Source organism: Eumetopias jubatus, unplaced genomic scaffold (genome assembly GCF_037043125.1).
Source record: "Eumetopias jubatus isolate StellerSeaLion01/CBP00866 unplaced genomic scaffold, mEumJub1_p1.0 scaffold_13, whole genome shotgun sequence".
In the NCBI taxonomy this organism is placed as follows: domain Eukaryota; kingdom Metazoa; phylum Chordata; class Mammalia; order Carnivora; family Otariidae; genus Eumetopias; species Eumetopias jubatus.
The window spans coordinates 9,619,231-9,631,585 of record NW_028274819.1 but is presented as its reverse complement, the minus strand read 5'-3'; positions in this window follow the sequence as shown (position 1 = coordinate 9,631,585).

Below are 12,355 nucleotides of genomic sequence, written 5' to 3'. Positions count from 1 at the left end.
TCACCTTGCTGATGTCCCCATAAGTAGAAAGTGCCAGAGCTGAGCTTGAACCAGGTAGTCTGGGCTGAAAGTCGAGCTCCTCCCCATGACTCAATAAATTAAAACATTCTAATTTAGAAAGATTCAAACAGTACTTTAGATTCAAAACAGAGCATAAAACTATCATATTATGATTCTGGTTGGGACAGCATTGAATTTTTAAAATAATTTAAAAATAGTTGACATCTTTACATTTTAAAATATTTCCTTTCAGACACCTGTGAGTTAAGTCTGATTTTTATCCTGAAAAGAGCTTGCATGTTTCTGATAGGTACATGTCCATATTATGTTGCTACTACTGTTCCTGTTGCCAGTGGCATAATTTTTTCCATAATGTCACAGAATGGTAATAGCTGGGAGGAAATAGTAGGAAAGGAGTAGATTTTTACAGCTGATCATATATTCAGTTAATGTTATGAATTCTTACCAGTTCTACCAGTTTTATTCCATAGATTCTCTTAGATTTCCCTGACAGTTGATCAACTATCTATAAATAGTGACCTGTTCATTGATTTGCCTTTCTTATATGGATGTTTTCCTCATTTTCTGTCTTTAATAGAGTTTATTTTTAGAGTAGTTTTAGGTTCACAGCAAAAATGAGCAGAAAGTGCAGAGAATTCCCACATATCCCCTACTCACACATATGCCCGGCCTCCCCCACATTCAACAATCCCCACCAGATGGTACTTTAGTTACACTGGATGAACATCTATGGACACATCCTTATCACCCAAAGTCCATAGTTTATATTAGGGTTCATTCTTGGTGTTGTACAGTCTACGCCTTTTGTGAGCTGTATGTGATGAACACCCCCCTTATAGTACCGAGGAGTTTCATTATACTTGAAATCATCTGAGCTCTGCCTATTCATTCCCTTTCTCTCCCCAACCCCTGACAACCGCTGCTCTTTTTTTTAAAAAAAGATTTTACCGGGGCACTTGGGTGGCTCAGTCGTTAAATATCTGCCTTCGGCTCAGGGTCATGATCCCAGGGTCCTGGGATCGAGCCCCGCATCGGGCTCCCTGCTCCGTGGGAAGCCTGCTTCTCCCTCTCCCACTCCCCCTGCTTGTGTTCCCTCTCTCGTTGTGTCTCTCTCTGTCGAATAAATAAATAAAATCTTTAAAAAATATTTATTATTTGAGAGAGAAAGAGCAGGGGGAGGAGCAGAGGAAGAGGGACAAGCAGACTCTGACTGAGCCACCCAGTTGCCCCAACAACTACTTTTTTTTATGTCCCCATTGTTTTGACTCTTCCAGAATTTCTGACACTGAACACAGAAATCCAGTAGAACTCGTAAGTCCCTTAGAGATGACAGAGCCACTCAGTGGGAGAAACCTGGGCTCCTGAATGACTAGATGTGGTCAAGATATGTCATGGACAGACCACTGGGAGCAACCCTGCTCCAGGTCAGTGTAACAATTATTTAGAATGTCCAGCAAGGAGGGACATGTTATCCGTGATAGCATCCAGAAAAACTAGCTCATGGTGATCATTAAAAGCAGTTGACTTTTATTCCATTTCATTGTCATTTTGAAATTCTCCACAAAAAGCGTACCCATTTATTGCCCATACCTCATGGGCACACTCCCCCGTATCATCCTCCACCTCCAGAATGTCACCGAGCTTCTCCCATGTCCTGGCCAACTGCATTGCACTGAGATATACTAATAATAAACCATTATATTTTAATGAGATAATGAAAAATTAGAAAATGGAGATATATTTGTATTTTGGAGGTAAAGGAAGAAGATCGGAGACTCAGAAATGACTTCTGCAACCAAATGGAATAGATTGTCACTTGGCCCTGTCTCTGAGCAGGGTATTTTCCAAAAATACACAGTCCAACAACTGAATAATGGTTTTTAAGAATTACTTTTAATTGCATTTTAACACATAGGAATATGCAGTGTGCAGCAATTCTTAAATCTGGTTTTCCTGTCTCTTCTGTTTCCCTCACCGCTTTCATTTCTACTCAAATATCTCTTTCTCAGGGAGAAGAGTAGAGTTTTTAGATTTTTTCCAAGTCTTAATGTTTGGCTCAATAGAAGACAGCTGGTTTTACATAATTGTTTCAGTCTTAAACGTTGCAACATCCATGTCATGGAACCTTTGAAAAATTCCACTGTACATTTGTGAGAGAATGAGAGTAACCCAGGAAAAGAAATCTTAATATTATTATTAAAATAGGTTTTCCCCCCAGGGCCCCTGGAAGAGTCCTGGGGTCCCCTCAGCAGTCCCTGAAATTACTGCAGTATGTAAATGTGTGTGTATATATAATAAAATTTCTCCCCTGCCTACCAAAAAGATGAAAGCCAGAGAGGACTCTTAACTTCAAAAGTTAAGCACATGTAGGGGATGCCAGAAAGAACACAAAAGTGTTACTTAACCTTGTTATTATCACTCAGCAAATGAATAGAGAAAACCTCATAGTTACATGAATAAAGTTATTTGATAAAATCTGGTGAACTCTTAGTAAAAATTCTAAGTAAAGAAAGAATAGAAGAAAACTATGAGACCCAAAAAAATCTATTTTCAAAGTCAAGAGCAAACATCACTCCAAAATAATGAGTTCTAAAGATAACTTCCATGAAAAGTAAGGAAACAAAAATGCCTGATTATAGTCATTGTTAGTCAACATTGATTTGTAAGTCTGAAGTGTCATTAAAATAAGAAGACAAAATGATCATAAATATTTCCAAAGTTGAGATAAAAATACTTTCATTTGCAGACAGCACAATTCTTTCACCAGGAGACAGGACACATGCTCACAAAGTACCACTGGAAGTATTAAAATAATAAGATGAGATACTTTGTAAACAGCTGGATACTTGCTCAGTGTATAAAAATACAACTGCTTGTATGCTGTATGAGAGAGCCAATGAGAATCGTACATGGAATAAGATACCCCATTTGCAAAAGTAACAAAATCATAAAATACCTAAGAACAAATCTAATAAGTAAATACATACCATGTCTTTGGACAAGGTTATAAAAATGTCAATCTTTCCAAAATTGATATGCAAAGTAATGTAATTTAAATCTGGATCCTATTGGAATTTTAGCAGGAATTGGATAAAATTATGTTAACATTCATGTGGAAGAATATGTGTCTGCAAATGGCCAAGAAGATTAGGAAGAACACTGTGGTGATTTGCTGTATCAGATACTGAAACTTACTGAAAAAGAGCTCACCTTGATCCAGGTTAGTGTTGGTACGGGAATAGACAACCATAATGCAGAACATAATGGAGAGCTCAAAATTGGATCCACATATTCCCAACATCACTTAGTGAATAAGCTCTCTTTTCCCAATGATTTGAATATCACCATTATCTCTGATCTGGAGAATTTGGGGACATTCTCTTATAACCTGTTGGTTCTCTATTTTCAAGCTGTTTCAGTGAATGCAGTTCCGTTAGTTGTTTTCATACTAGATAAGGCTGCTTCTACCTCATTCATTCTTCTTTTTGCAAAATGTCATGGTATTTTTCATTTGTTAATTTTCTTGGTGAACTTTGTGTCATTTTGTGAAATACAAACAGAAATGTAGATAAAACGTCAACCCACTGAATTTATAGTTGGATCAACGTGCAAACAAAATAGACCCGCTTATACAGGGAACTGAATATATAACATAAACAGTTGTATTAAGTAGTTCAAAAACTATCTTTTGGGCAGACACTGCTAATATCCATCTGTGAGAAAGAAAACATGACTTCTACCTCTTATGATATAAAAAAAATGAAACTGGTTTAAGATTAAAATGTAAAAAATTAGGAGTTTCAATTAAATAGTTGGAATGGAAGTCAGAATGCTTCTGGATGAGAAGTGAATGGAAGGTGAAAAAGTGAACAGTCACTCTCCAGGGTCTTGTGATAGTTGTTTCATACGTTGGTCAACAGAGCAGAACAGTTCTGTTTTTACCTGGAATATTGTTCCCTAGAATAATTAAGGACAATGTGTGTTTATATAAGAGCTAAGAGAATTGTCTGCCAGACCATGGAGAGTCATTCATCTAGGAATCCTCACCTCCTAGACACCTCACCCTCTCTCTCACCTCCTGCAGATCTGGGATGAAAGGTATCTCCTCAGTGCGTCCTCTCCTGTCACCCTAATTAAAATCATGACCCCTACCACTACTTTAATTTTTCTCCACGACACTTACTCCCTTCTAATATTACCATCTATTTTATCTCTTTATTTGGTTAATTGTTTCTCTATCCTCAATATAATAAAAGCTTCATGAGGGCACAGATTTTTGCCTGTTTCCTTTACTGATGTAACCCCAGTGCCAAAAACAGTGCTGACATGAAACTGAAGGAAAGGAAAATTTTTCCTTTACCCTTTAGATCTTTTAGCTGGGCTGATAGTTGAATTTACTTAAGACAGATTAACAGGAGAAAAAAACAACAAAGTTTTATTATATATGTGTAATAAATTACACCCAGTAATAAAACTGAGACCTAGAGGAATAACCAAGGCAGGCAGTTTTTATACTTTTTAAACAAAGAGACAATAAATCACTGAGGAATTGACAGGACAAAGATAACTTAACTTTGGGAGCTACAAATTGTAAGGAATTCTAAATAGAATTACTCTGCGGTAGTAAATTAGTAAAAAGTAGCAAGGATTCTTTCTACAGCCTTCCAGCTCCACATCTTCTATCTTTGGTGATAAGGATATCCACTGCTGGTACAGGGATATTGCCTTACATGGGGAGATTTATTTCCTGCTTTCAGGGCAACAGAGTGAGGTCTGAGTGTCCTTATGCACTGATTGTCTCTCAGGTAAATTTATTGAAAATAATCTATCAAATCATCATGTTGCACACTTTAAGTATATGACAAATTTATTTGTCAAAGCTCAATAAAGCTGAAAAGAACTTTCTTTACAGGAAAAAAAAAAGAAAATAATCATTATGCCAAAGTGTCACATTTGGGGGCAGGTTGGCCTTGGCCCCTACAAAGGCAAGTTCAACAAGAGGTTTGTGAGTGAGTGACCCTGATGTAAGAATCGGTCAGTGGAAGGACCCAGTCAAGGGACAATCAAAGAGAGACACAGGTTCGCAGGCAAGTCCAGATCAGAGATGATGAGGAAGTGGCAATGGAATTGAAGAAAAGACAATTATAGATGACAGTACAAAAAAAGAACCATCAGCAAAGAAATGGGAGCTCCAGCATGATCTGACTTGCATTGCATCATGTATTTATTCTCTTGGGCACTGAAGATTACTGTGAAATGTGGGGGTGGGGGTGGCAACCAGAAGTACTGAGCCTGGCAGCATGTAAATGATTTTCTTCAATGGGGCAGCGAGCCCTCTCAGTGTGGGGGCCTAACAATCCCACTGAACCTGAAGCTCTAAGCAATATCACTCTAAAAAAAATTTGTGTCCCACTGGGGATGGAGATTCTCCATGGCTTATGATAAAGGAAGGAATTATGAAATTTCACTTAAAAGCCAACATGGGTGGAGAAGCAATAGATGTGGAGAATGTCAAAGGGATGAAACAGATGCTTACGAATCCTGTTCATCAGTTGGCATATAAATGAGCATACTCATGGGACACAGACAAGCAAGTGTTTTTCCTGACGTTTAGGGTTATGGGCACAAAGGAGTAGGGCAGATGTGGATGCTCAGCTTTCATGGAATAGGTGTGATTCCGGGAGAGGACCACAAGATGTCTCCCTTCCAGTGGAAAGGACTTAGGCTCTGCATCCTTGTTCCGGATAACTGCATGCACCTTGATCACTGGGCAACTTCTGTTGATCCTTCAAGCCTCAATCGATCACCTGACACCTTGTTTAGAAACCCAGGGTTGACCTTCCTGCAAACATTAGTACAGTCACTGTCTCTTGCCTCCACGTCCTTCTCCTTGATGAATCCTGGTGTTTACTAGAGAATTTGACAGGTGGAGAAGGAAGCAGACACAATTTTGGTATCAAAGCACTTAAGAAATGAAGCAACGGGAGGTTAAATGGTGAGAGTTATGATTGCTTTCACAGTATTTACTCTATGCACTCAGGGTTCATGGGAGATGCTCCAAGGCTGTGCTTGGAAAATTGAATGGACCAAAGAGACCACCTAAATCATCACCATATTTGAACCTCAGCAAAGCATTCAATAAACATTTTCTCCTATTCCAAGTGTGTTTGCCCAGCTGAGAGGGAGAACATTTTATTAAAGGCCCTGTCACACTTCCCTTCCAAACAAATGACTTAGTGCTGGTTTAAATCTCATTTATGTTACTAATGGATCTGATTTTCACAAGCTCCTCTCTGTCTGTCTCTTTAAATCATCCCGCTCTGCACCTCTGGAGAGGAGGATGCTTAATATCTCATCACCCTTTTAATTGCCCGCAAGTAAGCACAGATTATGTGCTCAAAGATGATAAATTAATAGAATCAATTTGCAGCATCAGTTTTCCTGGCAGAAATTGGGGAGTTGCATTCTCTAACTGGGGATGTTTCATCTCTCTCACTGATTATTCATTGTTCCTACACATTCAATAAATTCTGATCTCTGCATCGCCTATCCAAGGAATGAGACAAAAGAGGAATGGAATAAAAAAATCCCCAAAGACAACCTGAAGTCACTTCCAGAGAGGGTTCCTGTTCATGGGTTGAAGGAACCCAGGCACTGCAGTGGAAGGAACTGGTCCAGAGCCCCTGAAAATGGCCTCCATTCACCTCCTGCCCGAGAAGTCCATGTTGTTCATGTTATTCAGTTCCCAGCAAGCAGTGGGACCAGGTCTTCCTCTGTTTTGACCCTGTGCAAAGTTGGTGAAGGTTGACTGTTGCTCTAGCATAGGTACTTTCTTTATCTTCATGTCATACCCCGCAAGAGGCCTCTCTGAATGTCCCCTGGTTAGGTGGTCATTTGCCATGCTCCTATAATTCATAAAGCAGTGTCCTTCCTGGGCTTCTATGGGTCGTGGAGACCCACTTCGACAACCACTACAAGAGGTGATGTCAAAAGCTGAGAAAACACGACCTCTGCCTTCTTCCCACCTTTAAACTCCCATCAGTGCCTTCCACTGGAGCACCACACAAGGCAGCACTGACAAGAGAGTCTGGGATATGTAACTTAGAGGCCTTCAGTTCTGGGGATAGGGACATGAGTAGAACAAAGCAACCCCGGAACTAAGAAAACATAGAGCCTGTCGCACGGTAATTTAATCTACAGAGCCTGGGTTTTATTTTTCAGCCTGCTGGAGACCAATTGTCTGACCTGTAGCAAAGTTAACAGCTGGTAAGTTTTGTTGCCTACAACATAATAAACATGACTTATTCGCATAATAAACATATCAACTAACCCACCCATAAGCTTTATTGGTCAATTCCTGTGTACTGACAATGCTGGGATAAGAAAAGTCCCCTGAAGTCTTACGTTTCACACCCAGAGTAGCAGATCTACAATCAGAGATTTGGGGAAGATCCTAAAGCTACGTGTACATAAATATTAGAACATAATGGAGATTAATGAGGATCAATGCCCATAAGGCACGAATTACTTTTATTGTCCATTTCACTACAAAAGACTCTTCAAGAAGAAAGAACTTTGTGGTAAGCAAAATACAAAGATCAGCAAAGTAAGTAGCCTTGAGAATCCTACAGTGAGTATGAGTTCATCAATTTCCTGGCATGCTTCACAAGTCCTGAGGTTATTTGGCCTCCTTCTTCATGCAGTGCTTCCAAAATTTAGAAACAACTTTACTCAACCTGTTGTTGATGCCACAGGGTAACTGCTTTCCTCCCTAGGCTAAAGATGGAGAAAATCTAAGTGGCATCTGAGTACCATTTCTGTAAGTGTTTGCAGAGGATTCAAACTCCCCGCCTGTTTGGGAGGTACCTCTGATGAGGTTGTGACTTGCTGTCCTCAAGGTTCTCATTCACGTGTGAGGCTGATGTATAATGAGGAGCATGTACCTCAGGGATGGAGCAGCACGCCTACCTGATTGTGGGGATCGTCAAGAAGAATTGTTGACAACTGACTTTGATGGCTACAAGGCAGCCCCTCTGGAATTGCTCACTGTAACATTAGTTACTCAGACAGAACAAATGTATTGTGACAGAGTCTCACCTTGGTCAGGTAGCCTTGACTCCAGCTTAAAATGAGCTTGGAATGAAAAGAGTCCCTGACATTCAAGTGTCTTCTCATGGCAGAAGGAAATTGCTGGCGTTCTACCTGGAAATCTCGGGGGCCCATGACAATTTCATATGTGTAGTGCTTTGCAGATCATTTAAATGCAGCCTGTATGCTTTTTGTATCATTGAGAAGGCTTGAGGCCTCAGTAGGCTTATTACTTGTGATTTATTTAGTCTTTAATGCGCCTGGATTTGGGAACAACCTTGCCAGAGCTCTGGGATTGGGGTATGATATGTGGTTGTAATTTGATGTTAAAGCCTTTGCAAAATGTGGGGAAATTTGTATTATAAGTTGAGACTCTCTCTTATTCTATTTTTGAACAGAATTCCCACAAAGAGGCTGTATATGGGAGCAAATGGAGTAACTCATCCATAATACATGAATCTGGGTAAATGCGAACATGTGTTTCTGTAGGGTACATAACATTGCATAATTCCTATAAATTTCTAGTTATTTTCAAAGACAAAGTTAACAATTGTATTGCTGAGGCAAAATGTACTGAACAAACTTCTGCCTTTTCGGGAAAGAAGGGTCAGACTATCCCGGGAAAGTACCTGATGAGCTGGGTCATGGGAGGACCCCAGTGATGGGTGATGCTGTATGAGTCAATGTGCAGTTGGATGAAGGGTCCTCAAACTCCAGCTTGTGTCTGAAATGGCTCCTGGACAGGATTCCCAGCATTATGAAATGCACGAGTAGGGCAGTGCACACAGTGAGAAACTGTTATGGAAAATTCTGGAGCAAACCAAACATTCCCAAATTTTTTCTTCATTCCTTTCCCTGTGTATGACACAGGAAGAGATTTAGACACAATAGCACCATTAAGTTGTGGCAACAGTTGGCAAATAGGTGAAGGAAACAATCTCTGATGTACAATGGCCTTTTCCAAGTCATGGGCTTCTTTTTGTAGCTCACAGCTTATAGCAAGAAGTTTGAGCATGCGTTAGGGGTATAAGGGTTGTGGCAGATGATGTGTGGGGGTAGTGGACGGCTTGGTCAGCCTACACATTTCCCTGAGGAGCCTCAGGGCAAAAGTCTCAGAGGCTCAACAGTACACAATGACAAGAGAGGTAATAATAAAATGGCTTCATGGAGTGTGTAAGATAAGGCACAGTGGTGATTTGGGTGCCATCAAAGATGCTTGCAGCTTTGGATAAAGACAGATATATTTCAATTTTTGATACTTCTTAAATCTATGATATAAAATGTTATTGGTAAATAGATGTGCCCTCAAGTAGAAAGTACAAGAGCTGAGCTTGAACCCAGGAGTCAGACCCTAAAATTGGGCCCTTACACACTGCTCACACTGCTCAGTGAATGAATACATTCTACTTTGAAAGACCCAGCACTTCAGAATTCAATACACAGTGTAAAACTGCCCAATGAGGATTCTTTTTTTTCTTTGTTGACATATATTTATTTTTTTTAAATTTTATTGTGTTATGTTAGTCACCATACAATACATTATTAGTTTTTCATGTGGTGATCCACGATCCATTGTTTTCATATAACACCCAGTGCTCCATGCAGTACGTGCCCTCCTTAATACCCATCACCGGGCTAACCCATCCCCCCACCACCCTCCCCTCTAAAACCCTGTCTGTTTCTCAGAGTCCGTAGTCTCTCATGGTTCATCTCTCCCTCCAATTTCCCCCCGCCCTTCATTTTTCCCTCCCTTCCGCTATGGTCCTCCCTGCTATTCCTTATGTTCTACAAATAAGTGAAACCATATGATAATTGACTTTCTCTGCTTGACTTTTTTCACTTAGCATGATCTCCTCCAGTCCCATCCATGTTCGTGTAAAAGTTGGGTATTCATCCTTTGCCAATGAGGATTCTGATGTGAGCTGGACTGGATTTGTAAAATAATTTAAGAGTGGACCTCCTTAGTAGTTCTAATATTTCCTTCAGGAACAAAGTGTGTGCCTCTATTTTTTCAGATTCCTTTTTATATCTGTAAGTAAAATGTCATTATTTCATCCTTTAAGTTTTGCCTATTTCCATTTATATATATTCCAACATAGTTTTGTTGCTGCTGTTGTTCTGTTGCCAATGACATCCTTTTTTCCATGATGTCAGGAATGGTCAGAGGAGGTTTATAGGAAAGTAATTGATGTTTATGTGTTGATCTTATATTCTGCTACATAGTGAACTTTTGTCACCTCTAATACTTTTTTTTAGTAGATTATCTTAATATTTCCTGACAGTTGATCAACTAGATCTATATGTGGTAACAATAGCATTGATTTGTTTTTTTCTGATTGCTTTCTTGCCGGAAGGCAATATAAAGATATATTTTTTAACGAACACTTTATTTTTTAAGTTTTTTTAATTTATTCATTTGAGACACAGAGATACAGAGAGAGAGAGAGCATGAGCAGAGGGAGAGGCAGAGGGAGAGGGAGAAGCAGGCTCACTGCTGAGCCAGGAGCCCAATGTGGGGCTCGATCCCAGGACCCTGGGATCATGACCTGAGCCGAAGGCAGACGCTTAACCAACTGAGCCATCCAGGCGCCCTGGAAGGCAATATTTTTAACAAGCTGTTTCTCTTCTTTATAATAGCCTTTACTGTTTTAGAGAAGTGTTAGGTTCACAGAAAAATCAAGCAGAGCATACAGAGTCTTGGTGGGCCTCTCACCTCCACAGGTGCACAGCCTCCCCCACCATGAATAGGCCACACCTGATGGTACATTTGTTTCAGTTTATGAACCTATATGACACATCCTCATCACTCAAGGTCAGTAATTTACATTAGATTTCACTCAGGTCGTACATTTGATGGGTTTTGACAGATACATAATGACTGGTATCCAGCATCATAGTCTCATACAGAATAGTGTCCCAGCCGGCAAATCCTCTGCACTCTGCATATTCATTTTTCTTTCTTCCCCAAACCACAGAAAGCATGGATCTTTTACTGTATCCATAATGTTGCCTTTCCAGGATGTATCAGGGTTGTAATCAACATTACAGAGCTCTTCGGGTTGGCTTCTCTTATTTAGCAATACGTATGTAAGGTTCTTCCATGCTTTATCATACCTTACAGCTCATCTTTAAGGGATCAATTCCATAGAATTATAGAATTATATTCCATTGTCTGAAGGCAGCACAGTTTCTTTATCCATTGACCTACTGAAGGACATCTTGATTGCTTCCAAATTTGCGCAACCATGAATGAAAGTGCCATGAACATCATGTGCAGATTTCATATACTTGTCTTCAGCTCCTTTGCATAAATACCAAGAAACACAACTGCTGGATCATACAGTTCTTTCCACCTCTTGGCTAGTGTGGATAATGCTACTATAAACATGGGTACGCAAATATCTGTTTGAGACCCCGCTTTCAATTCTTTTGCACAGATACTGAGAGGTGAACTCAATTAATCACATTAACTTTCTTTTTACTCTTTTTTTTTTTTAATTTTATTTATTTATTTCAGAGAGAGAGAGAATGAGAGAGATAGAAAGCACAAGAGGGAAGAGGGTCAGGGGGAGAAGCAGACTCCCCGCCGAGCAGGGAGCCCGATGTGGGACTCGATCCCGGGACTCCAGGATCATGACCTGAGCCGAAGGCAGTCGCTTAACCAACTGAGCCACCCAGGCACCCTCTTTTTACTCTTTAGAGGGAACTCCAGGCTCTTTTCCTCAGAGGCTGTACCATTTTAGACTCCATCCAAATGCACAAGTGTTCCTATTGCTCCACATCCCTGCCAATACTTGTTATTTCTTTTTTTCCCAGTAGTTGCCATAATGGGTATGAAAAGCCTATGTGATTTTTTTTTAAAGATTTTATTTATTTATTTAACAGAGAGAGACACAGCGAGAGAGGGAACACAAGCAGGGGGAGTGGGAGAGGGAGAAGCAGGCTTCCCGTGGAGCAGGGAGCCCAATGCGGGGCTCGATCCCAGGACCCTGGGATCATGACCTGAGCTGAAGGCAGATGCTTAACGACTGAGCCACCCAGGCGCCCCAAGCGTATGTGATTTTGATGTGAGATCTAAAACCCAGCATGACAGCACTAGTGCAAATAAACTTAGATGTGTCTCACCCCATCCATCATTCTGCCCCCACATCCCACAGAGTTCAGTGGAAACTCTCCTTGATTTGGCCCATCCTGTCTTTCCAGTCAAAAAGCCTTCCCTCTGCCACCATGCACTGTTGTATGTATT